At 43.2% G+C, this 24,418-nt stretch overlaps 1 protein-coding gene across 1 annotated transcript in view; it reads left to right on the top strand.

Moving 5' to 3' along the window:
- The window catches only part of LOC126251913 (galactoside alpha-(1,2)-fucosyltransferase 2-like), a 291,016-nt gene that overhangs the window by 248,898 nt on the left and 17,700 nt on the right, over positions 1–24,418 (top strand). The gene's annotated exons all lie outside the window — the stretch shown is intronic.

The following is a 24,418-nucleotide window of genomic DNA, read 5'->3' as shown; positions in this document are numbered from 1 at the left end:
GCAATAAAAGTGCCTTCAGTGCTAAGTGTTGCAGTTCACTGATTAACCTGCTTTCGCATTTGCACCTTGATTGTGGTTACGACGTGTCAATATAATTTTCTTTTGATAAATCAAAGTTCGTATGTGACCAGTCAGTCTATTTCTAAACGTTTGGTTCGGAAAGAAGCCCTTGTGTTTATTATACCTTAAATTTTCGCATAGTAGATGTTGGTCTCGATTTGTTGACAATTTGACCACTACACAAAATTGCTTGAAATTATCCTTCCCTTTCCATAGGGATCTTTTCACTTGTATTCACTTATCAGCTTTCTTCAAATCGTTCAAGTTTTCATATTTGTTTTTTCTTCCATAAATTATCCCCACTTACATCTACTGGAAGTTAGAACTACGCAGTGAAGCAATATATTTTGTGCAGGATAGACTCCATGTACTGATTCTCGGCCGTCGCCCGATATCAGAGCACTGTACAACTTACTTTTTAGACAGTTTCTTTGAATAGCATTCTGAAATAAGTTTCTGAAATAGCCGAAGTATCACAGGTGATGTACAAGGTCGAAATACGAGGGTTGCGCAGAAAGTAATGCATCGCATTTTTTTCAACAGTTCTTTATTGAACATTACACACACGAAAGAAGGGTGTTTTATCTACACACCCTATTTTTCCACGTAATCTCCATCCTGTTCTATGGCCTCCCTCCAGCGCGAATTAAGGAGGTGTATGACCTGTCGGTACCAATCCTTGTCCTGGTGGCGGAGCCAGGGCTTCACTGTGTGAATCACCTCCTCATCGTCATCAAAATGTCTTCCACGTAATGAGTCTGCCCTCGCGAATGACAACATCAGCTCGCTGCAACATGCCAGGTGTGACAGACGTGGATGGTCTCTCCGCCAAACCGCCTTCTGATGACCTCACCCTCCGTGCCAAGCGACTAACTATACTTCTGTCGACAACAGATGCTCCATAGACTTTGCACAAGCGTTTTCGAATATTCTCCACAGTTTCTTCCTCTGCAGTGAGAAATTCAATGGCGGTACGTTGCTTGTTACACCACCTACAGACGCCATTTCGAAACTGTCCTGCAGCTATGTTATCGGTGAGAAGTGACGGAAACATGGCGCTCACTCAGGAGACTTCAAACAATACTTACATAACGTTTCGCACGTTGAAACATGGACCTTGCCGTTGGTGGGGAGGCTTGCGTGCCTCAACGATACAGATAGCCGTACCGTAGGTGCAACCACAACGGAGGGGTATCTGTTGAGAGGCCAGACAAACACGTGGTTCCTGAAGCGGGGCAGCAGCCTTTTCAGTAGTTGCAGGGGCAACAGTCTGGATGGTTGACTGATCTGGCCTTGAAACATTAACCAAAACGGCCTTGCTGTGCTGGTACTGCGAACGGTTGAAAGCAAGGGGAAACTACGGCCGTAATTTTTCCCGAGGGCATGCAGCTTTACTGTATGGTTAAATGATGATGGCATCCTCTTGGGTAAAATATTCCGGAGGTAAAATAGTCCCCCATTCGGATCTCCGGGCGGGGACTACTCAGGAGGACGTCGTTATCAGGAGAAAGAAAACTGGCATGCTACGGATCGGAGCGTGGAATGTCAGATCCCTTAATCGGGCAGGTAGGTTAGAAAATTTAAAAAAGGAAATGGATAGGTTAAAGTTAGATATAGTGGGAATTGGTGAAGTTCGGTGGCAGGAGGAACAAGACTTTTGGTCAGGCGAATACAGGGTTATAAATACAAAAGCAGGTGTAGGTTTAATAATGAATTAAAAAAATAGGAATGCGGGTAAGCTACTACAAACAGCATAGTGAACGCATTATTGTGGCCAAGATAGACACGAAGCCCACGCCTACTACGGTAGTACAAGTTTATATGCCAACTAGCTCTGCAGATGACGAAGAAATTGAAGAAATGTATGATGAAATAAAATAAATTATTCAGATAGTGAAGGGAGACGAAAACTTAATAGTCATGGGTGACTGGAATTCGGTAGTAGGAAAAGGGAGAGAAGGAAACGTAGTAGGGGAATATGGATTGGGGGTAAGAAATGAAAGAGGAAGCCGCCTGGTAGAATTTTGTGCAGAGCATAACTTAATCATAGCTAACAGTTGGTTCAAGAATCATGAAAGAAGGTTGTATACATGGAAAAATCCTGGAGATACTAAAAGGTATCAGATAGATTATATAATGGTAAGACAGAGATTTAGGAACCAGGTTTTAAATTGTAAGACATTTCCAGGGGCAGCTGTGGACTCTGACCACAATCTATTGGTTATGAACTGTAGATTAAAACTGAAGAAACTGCAAAAAGGTGGGAATTTAAGGAGATGGAACCTGGATAAACTGAAAGAACCAGAGGTTGTACAGAGTTTCAGGGAGAGCGTAAGGGAACAAATGGCAGGAATGGGCGAAAGGAATACAGTAGAAGAAGAATGGGTAGCTTTGAGGGATGAAGTAGTGAAGGCAGCAGACGATCAAGTAGGTAAAAAGACGAGGGCTAGTAGAAATCCTTGGGTAACAGAAGAAATAGTGAATTTAATCGATGAAAGGAGAAAATATAAAAATGCAGTAAATGAAGTAGGCAAAAAGGAATACAAACGTCTCAAAAATGAGATCGACAGGAAGTGCAAAATGGCTAAGCAGGGATGGCTAGAGGATAAATGTAAGGATGTAGAGGCTTATCTCACTAGGGGTAAGATAGATAATGCCTACAGGAAAATTAAAGAGACCTTTGGTGAAAAGAGAACCACTTGCATGAATATCAAGAGCTCAGATGGAAACCCAGTTCTAAGCAAAGAAGGGAAAGCAGAAAGATGGACGGAGTATATAGTGCGTCTATACAAGGGCGATGTACTTGAGGACAATATTATGGAAATGGAAGTGGATGTAGATGAAGATGAAATGGGAGATATGATACTGCGTGAAGAGTTCGACAGAGCACTGAAAGACCTGAGTCGAAACAAGGCCCCGGGAGTAGACAACATTCCATTAGAACTACTGACGGCCTTGGGAGAGCCAGTCCTGAGAAAACTATACCATCTGGTGAGCAAGATGTATGAGACAGGCGAAATACCAAGAAGAATATAATAATCCCAATCCCAAAGAAAGCAGGTGTTGACAGATGTGAAAATTACCGAACTATCAGTTTAATAAGTCACGGTTGCAAAACACTAACGCGAATTCTTTACAGACGGTTGGAAAAACTAGTAGAAGCTGACCTTGGGGAAGATCAGTTTGGATTCCTTAGAAATATTGGAACACGTGAGGCAATACTGACCCTACGGCTTATCTTAGAAGCTAGATTAAGGAAAGGCAAACCTACGTTTCTAGCATTTGTAGACTTAGAGAAAGGTTTTGACAATGTTGACTGGAATACTCTCTTTCAAATTCTGAAGGTGGCAGGGGTAAAATATAGGGAGCGAAAGGCTATTTACAATTTGTATAGAAATCAAATGGCAGTTATAAGAGTTGAGGGGCATGAAAGGGAAGCAGTGGTTGGAAAGGGAGTGAGACAGGGTTGTAGCCTCTCCCCGATGTTATTCAATCTGTATATTGAGCAAGCAGTGAAGGAAACAAAAGAAAAATTCGGTGTAGATATTAAAATCCATGGAGAAGAAATAAAAACTATGAGGTTCGCTGATGACATTGTAATTCTATCAGAGACAGCAAAGGACTTGGAAGAGCAGTTGAACGGAATGGATGGTGTCTTGAAGGTAGGATATAAGATTAACATCAACAAAAGCAAAACGAGGATAATGGAATGTAGTCGAATAGGGTCGGGTGATGTTGAGGGTATTAGATTAGGAAATGAGACACTTAAAGTAGTAAAGGAGTTTTGCTATTTGGGGAGCAAAATAAGTGATGATGGTCGAAGTAGAGAGGATATAAAATGTAGACTGGCAATGGCAAGGAAAGCGTTTCTGAAGAAGAGAAGTTTGTTAACATCGAGTATAGATTTTAAGTGTCAGGAAGACGTTTCTGAAAGTATTAGTATGGAGTGTAGCCATGTATGGAAGTGAAACATGGACGATAAATAGTTTAGACAAGAAGAGAATAGAAGCTTTCGAAATGTGGTGCTACAGAAGAATGCTGAAGGTTAAATGGGTAGATCACATAACTAATGAGGAGGTGTTGAATAGGATTGGGGAGCAGAGAAGTTTGTGGCACAACTTGACTAGAAGAAGGGATCGGTTTGTAGGACATGTTCTGAGGCATCAAGGGATCACCAATTTAGTATTGAAGGACAGCGTGGAGGGTAAAAATCGTAGAGGGAGACCAAGAGATGAATATATCAAGCAGATTCAGAAGGATGTAGGTTGCAGTAGGTACTGGGAGATGAAGAAGCTTGCACAGGATAGAGTAGCATGGAGAGCTGCATCAAACCAGTCTCAGGACTGAAGACCACCACACACACACGCAACACAACGTTTCGCATTCGCAGCAATGCAATGTTTTTGGCTGAGAATAAAAATGCGGTGTATTACTTTCTGGGCAACCATCATACTTTGACAGAGGGTAATTTGTTTCATCTATAAGGCTATGTGTTAATTAATACTAATGAGCTAAAGTATTGGTAACTTTCCTGGCCAGGAAAATACAAGGTTTGTAATCTATGATTAAAACGCAATATTTTGATATATACACTGCCTGACAAAAAAAAGAAAACAGTGGAGCAGCAGAAGGGGGAGGGGTGGGGAAGGATACGTAATGAAGTGTCGCAGATGGATAGGATGCGTGATGTTATTTCTGTCGTGACAATATCAAACGAAATTGACAAAGGATCCAGCAGTATGACGTTGCACACCCTCTGACCTGTGCACTGATTCGGTTAAGAAGGATGTCATACAACCGTTATTCCCTAGTCTGAGGCAATCTGGCCCACAAATGTTGTAAATGGTCCTTTATGTCCTAGATACTGGTACTGGGACCGAGGTGACATCGGAGCTGGTCCCATACGTGTTCTATCAGGGACAGATCTGGTGTTCTTAATTGCCATGGGACTACCTCAACATCACACAGACAGTTCACAGAGTCAACTGAAAGGTGTCGGCGTGTACTGTCCTGCTGAAGAAAGCACCACGATACTATCAGACAGGAGGTAATACATGAGGTCGCTGGATGTCCGTGACGTACCATTCTGACGTCAGAGTTCGCTCGATCACTACCTTCTGTAGCCTAAAGTCATGCCCAATGGCTCCCTACCCCATGACACCAGCAGTAACACTGTCTCTCCACACTGGAAGAACAGTATCCCATTACTGTTAAGTGGTTAGCCATCTCAACATAATGGGATACTTACTAAATCACAGTTCAGATTTCAAAAATGTTGTCCCACTGAGAGAGCAATGTACAATTTCACTGCTCATGCAATAGAGTCTTTAAGTAGTAAAATATCTGCAGTAGGAATTCTCTGCGATTTATCCAAAGCATTTGATTGTGTGAACCATGACACTACATTACAGAAATTACAAATCTGTGGTATAAATGAAACAGTACATGAGTGGTTTAAGTCATATCTACACAACAGGAAGCAAAGAGTTTCTTTACATGATTTAAGTGATTTAAGGAAGTTTGTCACTTCATGTAAGTGTGGTAAAATTACATTAGGTGTTCCACTGCGTTCGATCATGGGCCCACTTCTTTTCTTGATATATGTGAACGACCACCCTTCTTACCTGATAAAATAAGCTAAACTGACACAGTTTGCTGATGATACTAGCATCATTATTAATCCAGTGAAAGAAACTCCAATAGAAAATGATACAAATAATGACTCTGGAAAAGTTACTAATTGGTTTTCTGCGAATGGGCTTGCTCTGAACTTTGAAAAAACACGGTACATCCAATTTTCTCTCCAAGGGGTACAGTTCCTTCAATAAATATAACACATCAATAGAAATCAATTGCCAGGGTAGGTCATAGTAAGTTTTTGGGTGCACATACAGATGAGAATCTTAATTGGAAAATTCCTATTTTGGATCTCCTAAAGCGACTAGGTTCAGCAACTTTCCCAAATCGGAATAATTGCCAATTTTGAGGATATATAAATTAGCAAGCTAACATACTTAACTTTGCATACTTGTACTCTCTGATGTCATACGGAATAATATTTTGGGGTAACTCAACACTTAGGCAAAAAAATTCACTGCTCAAAAGAAAGTGGTTTGAATAATGTGTGGGGCTCACAATTGCACATCTTGTAGGCATGTGTTTAAAAAGTTACGAATTCTTACAACAGCCTCACAGTACATTTACTCAGTAGTGAAATTTGTTCTCAACAACATGGACCATTTTCAAAGCAACAGTGACGTTCATGATTATAATACCAAATGAAAGAAAGACTTACACCGTCCCCTACTCAACTTATCTTTGGCACAGAAATAGGTAAAATATGCTGCTGTAAAACTTTTCGATAAAATATCAGATGAAATAAAATGTCTGACACACAGCAGTAACAATTTCAAAAATAAATTGAAATCATATCTGCTTGACAACTCATTCTGTACCATAGATGAATAAATCTATAGGTATAATATATGCATTTTGTGCCATTGAAGGGAATAGGGTAGGTAATAAAATTTATAAGCTAAAAATAGAACCTTGATTGATGTGTGCATGCCTTATGCACTTGACACGTCCCACATCATAACCGTTACCATGAGACTGATCAATGGAACACATAACTAACTAACTAAAACTCTTCCCAGGTCACTGTCATACCTACCGACGACAGAAACTCCTCGAAGTTCCGTTTATATCGATGATTATTCAGAAGGTCATCTAGGATAGCTGTAACGTATATGCAGGTAATATGTGACGTTCCTACAACAAACATATACCTATGTTCGTCTGTGAAAATGGACTCGATAAGTAACCTGAGCTATCAGTAATCGGAATCTAACCTGCATAACACTGTGTGCGTGTTGTATGAGTTTCAGTTTCACTCTCATTTAAGCCCTCAACAGATCGTCACGTGAAAAACTTGAAACTAACATTTGGATAAGTTATCTGGCTGCGTATTTGAATATGAAAAACTGCAGGAAGAAATTAACCTGTAACAATTAATACCTAAGCTATCTGATTGCGTTTTTGAACAAAAAGTTACAAGTGATACAGAATCTGACTTGTGCAACGGAATTTACAGTATTAGAGTACATGACATGTTATGGTGTGTCAGCGTCTGTTCTGACGCCTTAAGTTTTGCACTTACCTCTTTAAATGACTGCCTTTTTCCATGTGATCTACAGAAATTTGCAGCAGTAGCGGCTAAAGATTATTGTTACTAAGAATGAATTTACTAAAAAGGAGTTTGCTTGGGTCGTGTTAACTACTAAATAACTTGTAAGAAGGGATTTTATAAATTAAGTCTATTTAAAAACTTCAGAAATCATCATGACCAATAATAGACAATGACAATTACATAAGTATCAATAAAGGCTGAGTGCCAGATTAACAAATTATTTCCATTTCGAAGCTACATTTAAATTTAATATTCACAGCATATTATTTAGATTTTGGAGGATAAGGAGGCTTCTTTAACTGACAAGCAAAACATGGGATTATTGCAAAATCGGACTAACAATCACAGCCTAATCCTACAACTACATTTGCGCTATGCTTGCGAATTTTATCTTAATTCCATCTTCAAGCGTAGTTAAGCCATCTAAATATCTCCTGGCTATATAAATGAAATCAGACCTAGTGTGTAGTAAGATCTGCCATCACCGGCGTGAGGGCAGCATGACACGTCTTCTGTCTCCTGGCTCTCGACCGACACTATATGATGGTGTACAGTCCTCGCGAATTCACTATCCGTTTTTACCGCAAAGTACGCGCTTTGTCACAGTTCGGCTCTGACGTCATCCGAGGCAGAGCGCGTTCTGACGTTTGACAGACGTGGATCTTACAGTAGCTGACTGCGAAGTGAACCTTACTACGGCCTCTCGAGCTTTCAGGAAATATTCCTCACACACAAATAAAGAAAAGATGTTATGTGGACGTGTGTCCGGAAACGCTTAATTTCCATGTTAGAGCTCATTTTAGTTTCGTCAGTATGTACTGTACTTCCTCGATTCACCGCCAGTTGGCCCAATTGAAGGAAGGTAATGTTGACTTCGGTGCTTGTGTTGAAATGCGACTCATAGCTCTACAGTACTAGCATCAAGCACATCAGTACGTAGCATCAACAGGTTAGTGTTCATCACGAACGTGGTTTTGCAGTCAGTGCAATGTTTACAAATGCGGAGTTGGAAGATGCCCATTTGATGTATGGATTAGTAGGGGCAATAGCCGTGGCGCGGTACGTTTGTATCGAGACAGATTTCCAGACCGAAGGTGTCCCGACAGGAAGACGTTCGAAGCAATTGATCGGCGTCTTAGAGCGCACGCAACATTCCGGCCTATGACTCGCGACTGGGGAAGACCTAGAACGACGAGTACACCTGCAATCGACGAGGCAATTCTTCGTGCAGTTGACGATAACCCTAATGTCAGTGTCAGAGAAGTTGCTGCTGTACAAGGTAACGTTGACCGCGTCACTGTATGGAGAGTGCTACGGGAGAACCAGTTGTTTCCGTATCATGTACAGCGTGTGCAGGCACTATCAGCAGCTGATTGGCCTCCACGGGTACACTTCTGCGAATGGTTCATCCAACAATGTGTCAATCCTCATTTCAGTGCAAATGTTCTCTTTACGGATGAGGCTTCATTCCAACGTGATCAAATTGTAAATTTTCACAATCAACCTGTGTGGGCTGACGAGAATCCACACGCAATTGTGCAATCACGTCATCAACACAGATTTTCTGTGAACGTTTGGGCAGGCATTGTTGGTGATGTCTTGATTGGGCCCCATGTTCTTCCACTTACGCTCAATGGAGCACGTTATCATGATTTCATACGGTATACTGTACCTGTGCTGCTAGAACATGTGCCTTTACAAGTACGACACAACATGTGGTTCATGCACGATGGAGCTCCTGCACATTTCAGTCGAAGTGTTCGTACGCTTCTCAACAACAGATTCGGTGACCGATGGATTGGTAGTGGCGGACCAATTCCATGGCCTCCACGCTCTCCTTACCTCAACCTTCTTGACTCTCATTTATGGGGGCATTTGAAAGCTCTTGTCTACGCAACCCCGGTATCAAATGTAGAGACTCTTCGTGCTCGTATTATGGACGGCTGTGATACAATACGCCATATTCCAGGGCTGCATCAGCGCATCAGGGATTCCATGCGACGGAGGGTGGATGCATGTATCCTCGCTAACGGAGGACATTTTGAACATTTCCTGTAACAAAGTGTTTGAAGTCACGCTGGTACGTTCTGTTGCTGTGTGTTTCCATTCCATGATTAATGTGATTTGAAGAGGAGTAATAAAATGAGCTCTACCACGAAAAGTAAGCGTTTCCGGACACATGTCCACATAACATATTTTCTTTCTTTGTGTGCGAGGAATGTTTCCTGAAAGTTTGGCCGTACCTTTTTGTAACACCCTGTATAGGTACGAGAGCGGACGGCCGAGGGAACATCCGTTGTCTACGGCTGTCTGCATACTGCAGCAGCCTCCGAACGACCGCTTTCTCGGGCACATAAACTTTAATAATATTGTTACAAATTACTTCAGAATCTTTTTAATTTTTACTTCTGTACAGTTCAGTTGCTTGAAATCACCGAAAAAGTTTCAGCTCACTAGAATGAAAGCTTCGCCTCGTAGAATTTTTATAGTGGAACTAACGGTAGATCGTTACCTCTGGAACATATTTTTACTAAAACTTACATCGGCTGTTATTAATACTACAACTCTCAAATTTAGTACAGCCCTATCACTTGGTATATATAATCATGCACTTTAACCAAATTTCTCTATCATTAAAATTACAGGTACTTAATCTGCAACAATTGGATAAATTTTAGTTACAAAATTGGTTTTTTACTTAATTACTCAAAAACTATAAGAGGTAGCTTAACGTGGTCTTTCAGTTTTTATTTTTGGGTCAACTGAAGCATAAAACAAATTTTCATGTATCTAAGTCCATTATTTAGCGCCTCTGATTTTCCCTAAAAATGTGGATTCCGGTGTTAATTTTTGTTATATGGTTTTGGGAACCTGCACCACTTATTTATGAGCTTTAGCTGCACGTTCTGACCAAATTCAGGCTTTCTAGCTTCATTATTTAGTGCCACTTATTTTTCTCTTAAAACGGCATTTTTACATCAACTATTAATTCTAGAACATAAAGACTTGGTATTTGGAACATTATAACACTAAACTATATTTTAACGAAGTTTTAAACATAAATTTTGATTTTTAATTTCATACTCCCCCCACGAACCATGGACCTTGCCGTTGGTAGGGAGGCTTGCGTGCCTCAGCGATACAGATAGCCGTACTGTAGGTGCAACCACAACGCAGGGGTATCTGTTGAGAGGCCAGACAAACGCGTGGTTCCTGAAGAGGGGCAGCAGCCTTTTCAGTAGTTGCAGGGGCAACAGTCTGGATGGTTGACTGATCTGGCCTTGCAACATTAACCAAAACGGCCTTGCTGTGCTGGTACTGCGAACGGTTGAAAGCAAGGGGAAACTACAGCCGTAATTTTTCCCGAGGGCATGCAGCTTTACTGTATGGTTAAATGATGATGGCATCCTCTTGGGTAAAATATTCCGGAGGTAAAATAGTCCCCCATTCGGATCTCCGGGCGGGACTACTCAAGAGGACATCGTTATCAGGAGAAAGAAAACCGGCGTTACACGGCTCGGAACGTGGAATGTCAGCTCCCTTAATCGGGCAGGTAGGTTAGAAAATTTAAAAGGGAAATGGATAGGTTAAAGTTAGATATAGTGGGAATTAGTGAAGTTCGGTGGCAGGAGGAACAAGACTTTTGGTCAGGTGAATACACGGTTATAAATACAAAAGCAAATAGGGGTAATGCATGTGTAGGTTTAGTAATGAATAAAAAATAGGAGTACGGGTAAGCTACTACAAACAGCATAGTGAACGCATTATTGTGGCCAAGATAGACACGAAGCCAACGCCTACTAACGTAGTACAATTTTATATGCCAACTAGCTCTGCAGATGACGAAGAAATTGATGAAATGTATGATGAGATAAAAGAAATTATTCAGGTAGTGAAGGGCGACGAAAATTTAATAGTCAGTAGGAAAAGAGAGAGAAGGAAACATAGTAGGTGAATATGGATTGGGGCTAAGAAATGAAAGAGGAAGCCGTAGAATTTTGCGCAGACCATAACTTAATCATGGCTAACACTTGGTTCAAGAATCATGAAAGAAGGTTGTATATATGGAAGAACCCTGGAGATACTAAAAGGTATCAGATAGATTATATAATGGTAAGACAGAGATTTAGGAACCAGGTTTTAAATTGTAAGACATTTCCAGGGGCACATGTGGACTCTGACCACAATCTATCGGTTACGAACTGTAGACCAAAACTGAAGAAACTGCAAAAAGGTGGGAATTTAAGGAGATGGGACCTGGATAAACTGAAAGAACCAGAGGTTGTACAGAGTTTCAGGGAGAGCATAAGGGAACAATTGACAGAAATGGGGGAAAGGAATACAGTAGAAGAAGAATGGGTAGCATTGAGGGATGAAATAGTGAAGGCAGCAGAGGATCAAATGAGCAAAAAGACGAGGGCTAGTAGAAACCCTTGGGTAACAGAAGAAATAGTGAATTTAATTGATGATAGGAGAAAATGTAAAAATGCAGTAAATGAAGCAGGCAAAAAGGAATACAAACGTCTCAAAAATTAGATCGACAGGAAGTGCAAAATGGCTAAGCAGGGATGGCTAGAGGATAAATGTAAGGATGTAGAGGCTTATCTCACTAGGGGTAAATAGATACTGCCTACAGGAAAATTAAAGAGACCTTTGGAGAAAGGAGAACCACTTGCATGAATATTAAGAGCTTTGATGGAAAACCAGTTCTGGGCACAGAAGGGAAGGCAGAAGGGTGGAAGGAGTATATAGAGGGTCTATACAAGGGCGACGTACTTGAGGACAATATTATGGAAATGGAAGAGGATGTAGATGAAGATGAAATGGGAGATATGATACTGCGTAAAGAGTTTAACAGAGCACTGAAAGACCTGAGTCGAAACAAGGCCCCCGGAGTAGACAACATTCCATTAGAACTACTGACAGCCTTGGGAGAGCCAGTCCTGACAAAACTCTACCATCTGGTGAGCAAGATGTATGAGACAGGCGAAATACCCTCAGACTTCAAGAAGAATATAATAATTCCAATCCCAAAGAAAGCAGGTGTTGACAGATGTGAAAATTACCGAACAATCAGTTTAATAAGTCACAGCTGCAAAGTACTAACGCGAATTCTTTACAGACGAATGGAAAAATTGATAGAATCCGATCTCGGCGAAGATCAGTTTGGATTCCGTAGAAATGTTGGAACACGTGAAGCAATACTGACCCTACGACTTATCTTAGAAGAAAGATTAAGGAAAGGGAAACCTACGTTTCTAGCATTTGTAGACATAGAGAAAGCTTTTGACAATGTTGATTGGAATACTCTCTTTCCAATTCTGAATGTGACAGGGGTAAATACCGGGAGCGAAAAGCTATTTACAATTTGTACAGAAACCAGATGTCAGTTATAAGAGTGGAGGGGTATGAAAGGGAAGCAGTGGTTGGGAAGGGAGTGAGCAGGGTTGTAGCCTATCCCCGATGTTGTTCAATCTGTATATTGAGCAAGCAATAAAGGAAACAAAAGAAAAGTACGGAGTAGGTACTAAAATCCATGGAGAAGAAATAAAAACTTTGAAGTTCGCCGATGACATAGTAATTCTCTCAGAGACAGCAAAGGACCTGGAAGAGCAGCTGAACGGAATGGACAGTGTCTTGAAAGGAGGATATAAGATCAACATCAACAAAAGCAAAACGAGGATAATGGAATGTAGTCGGGGGATGCTGAGGGAAGTAATTTGGGAAATGAGACACTTAAAGTAGTAAAGGAGTTTTGCTATTTGGGGAGCAAAATAACTGATGATGGTCGAAGTAGAGAGGATATAAAATGTAGACTGGCAATGGCAAGGAAAGCGTTTCTGAAGAAGAAAAAATTGTTAACATCGAGTATAGATTTAAATGTCAGGAAGTCTGAAAGTATTAGTATGGAGTGTAGCCATGTATGGAAGTGACACATGGACGATAAATAGTTTAGACAAGAAAAGAATAGAAGCTTTCGAAATGTGGTGCTACAGAAGAATGCTGAAGGTTAGATGGGTAGATCACATAACTAATGAGGAGGTATTGAATAGAATTGGGGAGGAGCTTGTGGCACAACTTGACTAGAAGAAGAGATCGGTTGGTAGGATATGTTCTGAGACATCGAGGGATCACCAATTTTGTATTGGAGGGCAGCGTGGAGGGTAAAAATCATAGAGGGAGACCAAGAGATGAATACACTAAGCAGATTCAGAAGGATGTACGTTGCAGTAGGTACTGGGAGATGAAGAAGCTTGCACAGGAGAGAGTAGCATGGAGAGCTGCATCAAACCAGTCTCAGGACTGAAGACCACAACAACAACTTAATTGTTGTACAATACTTCCGCGCTACGCGCAGACGCGTTAACGTGACGTGGAGCTACTAACAGTGAACTGGGGTAAGTCCCAGTACACTCGTTCGCCTCTGTATCTCACACACGATACAGCGCTTGCTTTGCTTCAACTACTACTTCCTCTCTCGCAGACAGACCTCGTCTCACAAAAATGCTTAGAATCGCGTTCCCAAGTTTCGCCCTCAGCTTGTTACTATCGATATTTGAGTGCTTATTTACTTTCAATCATACACAATTCAAAGAGTAGCGTTATGTTGGCTATATTGTCTTCAGTGTAGTGGAGAGTTCTCACACACTCCTTACATAGCGTAGAGCTGCGATTCATCACTGAACACAATGCAACGCCATTCGTCAGCAGTCCGTATTTCCCGGGCACGGCACTGTACAGACACAGCCATCTGTGTTATGGCGTTAACTGCAGCTCACGCGTGGGACAGTAATTCCCTGGTCCAGCTGCTCCTAATCTCAGACCTGTGGTCCGGGATGACACAGAATGCTGCAGATAGTCCATTAGGTGTTCTCGGATGGCAGCTGTAGATGTGAGGAGATTACGATCTGCTTGACGCACAGTACGGCGATCCTCCCTTCTGGTGGATAGAACTTTGAGGATTAGTACGCCTGACGAACAGAGTGCCGCTGTCACATCTGAATCCCTCACAAATCTGAACACTGCGCAATTCGACCAGCCAGCCAATCGCAGATGAGCAACGAGACCCCATTCAGACTCTGTCAGTTGCTGACGATGCTATCTCACAAAAGGCCTGGTGATAATACTACATAAGAATATGTACATCTACATGGATACACTGCAAATCACATTTAAGTGCCTGGCAGAGGGTTCATCGAGCTACCTTCACAACAACTCTCTATCATTTCAATCTCGTACAGCGGGGGAAAAAAAACGAACACGTATATCTTTCCGTGCGAGCTCTGATTTCCATTATTTATTATTTACTTATCAATCATTATTATTATTTTATTATGATGATCGTTTCTCCCTATGTAGGCCGGCGACAACAAAATATTTTCGCATTCGGAGGAGAAAGTTGGTGATCGAAATTTCGTGAGAAGATTCCGCTGCAACGAAAAACGCCTTTGTTTCAATGATGTCCACCCCAAATCCTGTATCATTTCAGTGACACTCTCTCCCCTATTTCGCGATAAAACAAAACGTGCTGCCCTTCTTTGAACTTTTTCGATGTACTCCCCGTCTACCCTATCTGGTAAGGGTCACACCGCGCGGCAGTATTCTAAAAGACGACGGACAAGCGTAGTGTAGGCAGTCTCTTTCGTAGATCCGTTACATTTTCTATGTGTTCCTTCCAATGTAAGTTGTTCGTAACTGTAATTCCTAGGTATTTACTTGCATTTACGGCCTTTAGATTTGACTGATTTACCGTGTAATCGGATTCCTTTTAGCACTCATGTGGATGACCTCACAATTTTCGTTATTTAGGGTCAATTTCCAATTTTTGCGCTATACAGGTATCTTTTCTAAATCATTTGCCAATTTGTTTTGATCTGATGATTTTACTACACAGTAAACAACAGCTTCAACTGCAAACAACCTAAGACGGCTGCTCACATTATCTCCTAACTCGTTTATATAGATAAGGAACACCAAAGGGCTTATTTACAACACTACCTTGGGGTACGCCAGAAATCGCTTCTGTTTTACTCGATGACTTTCCATCAATAACTACGAACTATGACCCCTCTGACAGGAAATCACGAATCCTGTCACATAACTGAGACGATATTCCATAAGCACGCAATTTTACTACAAGCCGCTTTGTGCGGTACAGAGTGAAAAGCCTTTCGGAAATCTAGAAATACGGAATTAATATGAAATCCCTTGACAACAGCACTCAAAACTTCGTGTGAGTAAAGAGCTAGTTGTGTTTCACAAGAACGATGTTTTCTAAATCCGTGTTTACTATGTGTCAATACACCGTTCTAAGAAATGGTTCAAATGGCTCTGAGCACTATGGGACTTAACTTCTGAGGTCATCAGTCCCCTAGAACTTAGAACTACTTAAACCTAACTAACCTAAGGACATCACACATCCATGCCCGAGGCAGGATTCGAACCTGCGACCGTAGCGGTCGTGCGGTTCCAGGTTGTAGCGCCTAGAACCGCTCGGTCACTCCGGCCGGCCGACACCGTTCTCTTCGAGGTAATGCATAATGTTCGAATACAACATAAGTTCCAAAATTCTGCTGCATATCGACGTTAATGATATGAGCCTGTAATATAGTGGATTACTCCTACTACATTTCTTGAATATTGGTGTCACCATACAATAACGCAGTCTGCTGGCAGTCCTATCTGTCACAGAGAATTGCTGCTTTAGTCATTTACATACCCACTGTTTGTGTGTACGTGATGACATCTTACTATGTCTTCTACGTACTTAACTTTTCTGTCAAGTAGTACATACGAACTACACTCCTGGAAATTGAAATAAGAACACCGTGAATTCATTGTCCCAGGAAGGGGAAACTTTATTGAAACATTCCTGGGGTCAGATACATCACATGATCACACTGACAGAACCACAAGCACATAGACACAGGCAACAGAGCATGCACAATGTCGGCACTAGTACAGTGTATATCCACCTTTCGCAGCAATGCAGGCTGCTATTCTCCCATGGAGACGATCGTAGAGATGCTGGATGTAGTCCTGTGGAACGGCTTGCCATGCCATTTCCACCTCGCGCCTCAGTTGGACCAGCGTTCGTGCTGGACGTCCAGACCGCGTGAGACGACGCTTCATCCAGTCCCAAACATGCTCAATGGGGGACAGATCCGGAGATCTTGCTGGCCAGGGTAGTTGACTTACACCTTCTAGAGCACGTTGGGTGGCACGGGATACATGCGGACGTGCATTGTCCTGTTGGACTTACACCTTCTAGAGCACGTTGGGTGGCACGGGATACATGCGGACGTGCATTGTCCTGTTGGAACAGCAAGTTCCCTTGCCGGTCTAGGAATGGTAGAACGATGGGTTCGATGACGGTTTGGATGTACCGTGCACTATTCAGTGTCCCCTCGACGATCACCAGTGGTGTACGGCCAGTGTAGGAGATCGCTCCCCACACCATGATGCCGGGTGTTGGCCCTGTGTGCCTCGGTCGTATGCAGTCCTGATTGTGGCGCTCACCTGCACGGCGCCAAACACGCATACGACCATCATTGGCACCAAGGCAGAAGCGACTCTCATCGCTGAAGACGACACGTCTCCATTCGTCCCTCCATTCACGCCTGTCGCGACACCACTGGAGGCGGGCTGCACGATGTTGGGGCGTGAGCGGAAGACGGCCTAACGGTGTGCGGGACCGTAGCCCAGCTTCATGGAGACGGTTGCGAATGGTCCTCGCCGATACCCCAGGAGCAACAGTGTCCCTAATTTGCTGGGAAGTGGCGGTGCGGTCCCCTACGGCACTGCGTAGGATCCTACGGTCTTGGCGTGCATCCGTGCGTCGCTGCGGTCCGGTCCCAGGTCGACGGGCACGTGCACCTTCCGCCGACCACTGGCGACAACATCGATGTACTGTGGAGACCTCACGCCCCACGTGTTGAGCAATTCGGCGGTACGTCCACCCGGCCTCCCGCATGCCCACTATACGCCCTCGCTCAAAGTCCGTCAACTGCACATACGGTTCACGTCCACGCTGTCGCGGCATGCTACCAGTGTTAAAGACTGCGATGGAGCTCCGTATGCCACGGCAAACTGGCTGACACTGACGGCGGCGGTGCACAAATGCTGCGCAGCTAGCGCCATTCGACGGCCAACACCGCGGTTCCTGGTGTGTCCGCTGTGCCGTGCGTGTGATCATTGCTTGTACAGCCCTCTCGCAGTGTCCGGAGCAAGTATGGTGGGTCTGACACACCGGTGTCAATGTGTTCTTTTTTCCATTTCCAGGAGTGTATATTCTTTTTCTATTGAATTTTTGTTTTTGTATGACTTCGCTTTTCTGTCCCCAAGTTAGCGTGAGTCAATCAATATAACATAAACACGATCTGCATGCAGACAGAACCAGCAATCTGTGAAGATTACTGAATGCTATTTCGATCTACTCAAGCATACAGAAAACTGGCCTTCAATGGCATCGGAAAGTGTAAAAATATTCAGTTGATTTATAAGACAGTAATAATGATGTAGAGCTTGTTTGTTGCCATGGGATCGACGCAACAAGGCGCTGTAATAAAACAAGCAGCCTCCACTCTGAATGTGGGTGATGGTGGACAGGTGTGGAAACTGGTGATTTTACAATTACATTTGCTTAAATATGTTTTTTTCTTTGGTACTGAACAATAGTAAACAAACATCACACAATGTTCTTGTTTGTTACCTATAAAGGTAAGACTACCCCAAACATAAAATGGATCTGTGGACGTGCAACATTGGTGCGAACTAGTGACCACAAGATAAGTATATACACAGAAGCTCTGAATTTGAAAATCTCCTGATGGGGTTCGCTTTTTTATAAACTAAATAACAAAGTACATCCTAAATGGTTCAAATGACTCTGAGCGCTATGGGGCTTAACTTCTGAGGTCATCAGTCCCATAGAACTTAGAACTACTTAAATCTAACTAAGCTAAGGACATCACACACATCCATGCCCGAGGCAGGATTCGAACGTGCGACCGTAGTGGTCGCGCGGTTCCCGACTGTAGCGCCTAGAACCGCTCGGCCACCCCGGCCGACAGTACATCCTAACACACAAAACGACGCACACCAAAGAAACTATCCGAATGAGATGGAAATCGGTAGATGTGACGTACATGTATAGACAAACAAATGACTGCAATTTCAGAAAAATTAGATCATTTATTGAAGAGAAAGAGCTCCACAAATTAAGAAAGTCAACAATGCGTTGGTCCACCTCTGGCCCTTATGCAATCATTTATTCGGCTTCGCATTGATTGGCACAGTTGTTGGATGTCCGCCTGAGGGTATCATGCCAAATTCTGCCCTACTGGCGCGTTAGACCGTCAAAATTCCGAGCTGGTTGAAGGGCCCTGCACATAGTGCTCCAAACGTTCTTCATTGGCGAGAGATCTGGCGCCGTTGCTAGCCAAGGCAGGTGGCGAGCACAAAGACAAGCAGTAGAAATTCTCTCCATGTGTGAGGGGACATTATCTTACTGAAATGTAAGCCCAGGACGGTCTGCCATGAAGGGTAACAAAATGACGCATAGAATATCGTCGTCGAACCACTATGCTCGTAGACATACCCCTGTGCCGCAAGGTTACTCCGGATGACAACCAAGGAGGTCTTGCTGTGAAATGATTGTCGTGCCGTATGGTGGGCAATAGTCAGTTTGGTATCCCGCTGCTGTCCGGGCGTCTCCAGACGTGTCTTGGCTGATAATCAGCGCTCAGTTCCAAGTGGCACTCATCATTAAAGACAGTTCTAGTCCAGTGAGTTTCCAGGCCAAAGATGTGTCTACACCCGGAAGTTTCAGTGTAAGAAGCAAAGGAGTGCCTCCTACAGGCGAGTATTAGAATCATAGCGATTAACTGCTGAAGCCTTGGCAACAAAGTGCAGAGTTTGAAGTAGACCTAAACAGCTGTGGAGCTCACGTCGTACTAGGTACAGAAAGCTGGTTCAAACTCCAAACCAATAGCAGTAGATGTTTGGGGAAAATTTAGGTATGTATCGAAAGACCAGGGTAATGGGAAATAGAAACTGCATACTAGATTGTCTGGGGATGACACAGTATCAAGGGAGGGTATAAATTTATAATCGGATCCATCTTTTTAACCGCCAAACTCACCTCCAGATGAAACAAAAACTTTAGAGAAAACTTCAATTCAGTAAGTTCACTGTCATAATTGGAGCAGATCATTATTATCCAACAACCAGCTGGGAAAATTACAGTATTGTAATTGGTTTGATGTGACATCCTGCAAAAATAACTAAATGCGTTACCTGAAAACTACCACGAACAGATTGTTTGGAAGCCCATTTGTGATGGAAATGTGTTGGATCTGACAGGAACACACAAAAAATGGAAAACAGCAATCAAATGTATGGTGAAATGATTTGCCTAAAAGCAAGAAGTAGAGTATATTACAGAAATACTTGATGTGCATTTCAATAATTCAGTCGGCCGCTGAGGCCGAGCTGTTCTAGGCACTTTAGTCCGGAACCGCGCTGCTGGTACGGTCGCAGGTTCGAATCCTGCCTCGGGTATGGATGTGTGTGATGTCCTTAGGTTAGTTAGGTTTAAGTAGTTCTAAGTCTAGGGGACTGATGACCTCAGATGTGAAGTCCCATAGTCCTTAGAGCCATTTGAACCATTTTTTTCAATAGTTCACGAAATTATGAACAGCAAAAGTGTTGACAACCGAGACTGCCTATTTTGTTTCCTGATACTTGAAGAAATCTCCACTGAAAAATTTTTAGGCTAAAAGATTGTTGGAACTTTTTTACACCCTCCATCAAAGCTAATAGAAATATGACCCAATGGTCTACATAACCCACCAGACAAATATTCTCCAGTACTCTTTTAGAATTACCCGCTCATTAACTGAGCGGTCAGCTTGGCTGGCTGCTACGCAGTTAGATCTGAGTTCGAATCGTGGTACTGCCAAGGATTTCTGATCGGTGGGAGGACTGGAACAAGTTTCATTTAGCCTTGTCTTGGTTACTGAGGAGCTACTTGAAACAGAATTAGCGGCCCCCAGGTCTGTTAAAACTACAACAGCTGGTAGAGCGGTGTGCTGACCCCTGCCTGCCTTTACTGCATCCAGATGAGGCCATTGGCTGAGAATGATACCATGGCTGGCCATTCCATCGGCTCATCTACGGCCAGAATGGCAGTACTGACTCTTTAAAATTCTATGCTTCTCATTCAGAAATTGAACTTTACATGCTTAGTTGGCACCTCATTTGGTGTACATGATTTCGAGCATTACTCAAACGTGCATAAATGTATGTGTTATCTATTTTATTTCTTAATTGTAGAGAAATCATTTCACCACACATTTGACCGTTTTTTCATTTTTATTTTTTATTTTGAAGTTCCATTCTTCAAACACTCCTTCAATGACTGGTGGCTAGAATTGTTTATTCACCAGCAGAATGTTTTCTTCAGTCATGGTTCCATCCTCATCAAAAACAAGTATCTCTGCCTTCAATGTTGCTGGCAGACATTCCACATTTATGAGGCATCTTTGGTGATCGACCAGACTGCCTGAGACATTCTACAGGGTATTTCAAAATGACATCGAAAAACTTTGGGGGGGGGGGGGGGTCATAGAGGGTGTCTTTAGGAACAAATTGAAGGCAGGAATCTGTGCCCTGAGAGGTGGCATGAGCCCCCTCTCATATTTCTATCTTACGATTCTCCTCTCTAGTTGCATGCGGTGGAGGTTCCGTTGCTATTCCTTCACACGCGGACTTCCCATGCAGCGTCTCTCGCCACCCGGGTGGTCCAGTGACAGGCGGGCTCTTCTGACTTTGAAAGGGTAGGCCGACAGGTGTGGGGGGTCGAGTGAATACTCTCCGGACGCCGACATTGTCAGGAGACGCGCCCGCGGGAGCCGGAAGTGGCGGCTGGGCTGGAGGTTCCGGTGCTTCGCAGAAGCTTAGCGAAAACACTTTCTGGCGGGCTACCAGCGAGGCGTGGGAATGACTTATGTACCCAGGCAGCTGTGGCGGGAAAATTCCCGCGCTTTCTGCAAAATAGGAACCGTGATTGGCTTGCTCAGGGCATAGCTCCGTGGCGGAGCAAAATCAGCACAGAAATTGGCGCCAAGAATCTCCATTGGTGGAATGGTAGTGCTCCGGCAATGGAGTGGAATTTCCGCCGGTTTTCGAGTTGCTGATTGGAACGTAACCACGGCCACTGTCGTGGGGGCGGGAATGTTGTGTGTTCGGCCTGTACGGGTGCTCTGAGAGTCGGCAGTCGCCTTTCGGTCGAGGACGTCGAAGCAACCAGCCCTCGCCTGCGGTACGCCAGATCGTGTTCTGGGAGATAAGAAGACCGTTTGGTAATGTACGTCCGCAGCACCGGCAGATAGGGATTTTCCTAGGTGACAATCAGAGCTCAGCAGAGCGCGCCTGTTCATCCTTTTCTAACTTTGTTCTGTTTCGAGTAGCAGCAATTACTGTTGGGTTAGCTGTGTGTCTCTCTTGAGATTTGAGTGGAAAGGAATTGGCTCCACATACCACTTCGTCTTAAACCTCACGATCTAAGTTAGGGACAACTTCACCTTTATAGTGTTTGTATGAATCTCCAATTTTAGCCAATTTGATGTTTTATAAATATTTCCTGTATTTCTTTTACTATTCTGTGTTTAATCTTAATGAATCATATTGTTATTTTGGACAGAACTTTCATTCTGTTAATCGATAGAGCAACCCTATCATTCCTCACTATGCTAATGAAACCTTGGTTTATTTAACTTATTTATCAAATTAAATTATTGCAAGTGCCAAACTCTCTTCTACTCCACTAGCAGGGTTGATTAGAGTCAGTTCGCGTATTTCTTTTATCCTTGTGCAACAGCAAAAGTCGGAGTTAGAATAGGGGGGGCTTAGAGCATGATTTACATATGTGGATTCTAGTAGAACTTAGTGATAAATACACTGCTAGCCCCGGCACCTCGCAGCCCCAAAGCGTCATCCAAAGTTGCTACAGAGTGCCGAATTAATAGGCACCAGCGCCTGCCGCTAGGCCATCCCTTTGGCAGGAAATGTGACTCCATGTAGTGATAGATTAAAGGTGGAATGTCTCGCAATTTACCTGACAGTATTCTGGGTGTTAGATGGAGCTGAACATGTCTACACCTTTTGTAACAACACTGTAGAGACCGCTAACAGCAGTGATGGCATACAGGAAAGACAAATGGTGAGGTGAGCTTAGATGTGCATGCAGCTTTATGCTTCTACTGGCAAAGGTATCCATATAGGCATCAGCCACACTATTCTACATTTGCGGCTGTTCATCGGCGTCAGATAGTTTCAAAGTATGACAAAACGCCAGAGGTGGCATGAGAAGCATGCTCACACTACGATCTGAAGAGGACTTATTAGGCAGATCCAGTGGATCATCCACAAGCATTCGTGCCATGGGGCGTGCATTGCAAAGCGATCACTTAGCGGTTTTCAGGGTTTTGGTGAAGACACAGGTGCTGGTAGCCCATGATTTTGCTTCATGTGTGTAGTTCAGGCAGTGGTTTTTGCATCGTTGTGCCACTCATCCGTATTATGCTGCGTGTTTTCGTTCATAGACAAGGCGTTCTTCAACTGTGGGGGTGTCTTCAACACTTACAACTGTCATATTTGGGCGGAAGACAACTCCACGCCACCTGTAAACGAGCTCATCAAGAAGAATTTACTATATTTTATGGGCTGGCATGGAACACGCTTACTTCATTGGCCCCTACGTGCTTCCTCTTTGCTTCATAGGTGTTAGCTATGCAACGTTTGTTCGAGAAGTGCTGCCAGCACTACTGGAGGAAGTGACACGTACGTGTAGTCCATTGACATACGCAGTTCTAGCACGATAGACCAAACACACACTTGGGTCTAGCTGCCAGAACCCAAATTGGACATCTGTTTGCAGATCGCTGGAGTGATCTAGGTGGCTCTGTAACTTAGCCATCTCGATGGCCCTGCAGGCATTTTAAACATCTTCTCTAATTATATTTAAACTACAGTTAAATTAATACAATGAAATGAATACCCTTAGCTGCAAACAGGCGTTGATATACGTCAACGGGGATAGTTGAAAATGTGTGCCCCAACCGGGACTCGAACCCGGGATCTCCCGATTACGTGGCAGACGCTCTACCCATCTGAGCCACCGAAGACACAGAGGATAGTGCGACTGCAAGCACGCCTCCCATGAGACGCAAATTCCCAGCTTATTGTCCCGCACTATATCCGTAGTGCCCCTACCCATCTTCATATATATATATATATATATATATATATATATATATATATATATGGTATCTGTTCTTTCAGACATGTTCGTTTATTCAGAAGGGGAAGCTCGTTTGTTCAGAAGGGGAAGCCGACAGTGTTTTTCCATCTTTCGGCCCGTCGGTGATCATAGGATCGACGCGCAGGCCGCGGTGGTCTAGCGGTTCTAGGCGCGCAGTCCGGAACCGCGCGACTGCTACGGTCGCAGGTTCGAATCCTGTCTCGGGCATGGATGTGTGTGATGTCCTTAGGTTAGTTAGGTTTAAGTAGTTCTAAGTTCTAGGGGACTGATGACCACAGATGTTAAGTCCCATAGTGCTCAGAGCCATTTGAACCATAGAATCGACGCACACATCCTGTAGTCTTTCTCGAACGATTTTACGGAAACTATTGGGTAAAGAAATTTGATTTTTGGTTACTTATAGCTTTATATGTCGGGTTCATGATAATGTGCCGATCATTTCGTTAATGGTCACAGTTATTGTGATATTTGTATGGAAGTGAGACCCTGCACTAAGTACGAAACAGTTCGCAATGAAAAATAGGATGGCTATAATTTTGCGTTTGGTGCATATTACATAATATGTTGTTGCACCCGAAACTTAGCTAACATTTCGAATTTGTCCTTACACTTGGATGGAGATATCTACACTACTGGCCATTAAAATTGCTACACCAAGAAGAAATGCAGATGATAAACGGGTATTCATTGGACAAATTATTATACTAGAACTGACATGTGATTACATTTTCACGCAATTTGGGTGCATACATCCTGAGAAATCAGTACCCATAACAACCATCTCTGGCCACAATAACAGCCTTGATACTCCTGGGCATTGAGTCAAACAGAGCTTGGATGGCGTG

Source organism: Schistocerca nitens, chromosome 4 (genome assembly GCF_023898315.1).
Source record: "Schistocerca nitens isolate TAMUIC-IGC-003100 chromosome 4, iqSchNite1.1, whole genome shotgun sequence".
Lineage (NCBI taxonomy): Eukaryota > Metazoa > Arthropoda > Insecta > Orthoptera > Acrididae > Schistocerca > Schistocerca nitens.
This window is presented reverse-complemented; position numbering and strand designations above follow the sequence as displayed.